Genomic DNA, 927 nt, shown 5'->3' with positions numbered 1-927 from the left:
CTTCTGTGTCAAGGTCTGTGCAGGGCTGGGGCACGCTGTGACAGCTCACACTTAGGGAGCGTGCGGCGGTGTGCCAGGGACAGCCTAAACCAGCATCCGACAGAACCTCCCACAGCCCCACGCCCGCCTTGTGCAGCCTGACGGCCCCCGGGCGCCGGAAACGTAGCCGCCGTGACTGAGGACTCAGATAAATGTCGCTCAGCCCCGTGTGGAGTAGCTGTTACATGGGACCGTGGCTACCGTAGCAAACTCATAAACTCAGACTTGCTGTGCCTCCCAGCGGCATAACCGAGCCTGTGCCGTCCCAGCCGAGGACAGCCAGGGCTGCCGTGCGAGGGCCAGCACCAGGGGCGCTGCAGGCCCGTCCTCTTAGGAGATGGTGCAATGACTTGTGTGAGACTCCCAGCTCTGCCACCTGCTGCCCGGTGACCAGGCCTGGCCTCAGAATCCTCAGCATGGTTTCCTGGACTGACGCTGCGGGCAGGCAGTGACCATGTGTGCTTTGCTCATCCTCAGATCCCCAGCCCTGGCACAATGCCTGACAGGTGGTCAGTTCTATTTTTCTTGATCAAAAAGGAGACCTGGTTGTGGCCGCTCTTCCCTTCTGCATGTGATGGTTGGAGCTATGGCTGCCACCTTGCGATCGTGAAGATGAGCCAGGAGAGCCGCAGAGAAAGTGGCCCCGACAACCTTCCCCAGGAGCCACAGGCAGCAGCTGTCTACCTGGGCTCCTTGCCATGGGGACAGGGCAAAGCCACTGTTAAAATGGCTTTTGCTTCTCAGCTTAAAGTTCCTAACAGAGAGCTCTGCCTCAGAGAACTGGCAAGCTAATGGGCATCCATCCATTTTTAGCAAGTTCAAGTAAATGTTTGAGCCCCAATAATGCCTTTTCAGTTAGACCTTAAATGTTGTGTGTCTGGGGTCCCC

This window comes from Rousettus aegyptiacus, unplaced genomic scaffold, assembly GCF_014176215.1.
Source record: "Rousettus aegyptiacus isolate mRouAeg1 unplaced genomic scaffold, mRouAeg1.p scaffold_m13_p_14, whole genome shotgun sequence".
Taxonomy (NCBI): Eukaryota; Metazoa; Chordata; class Mammalia; order Chiroptera; family Pteropodidae; genus Rousettus; species Rousettus aegyptiacus.
Note: the sequence above shows the minus strand (reverse complement) of the source record.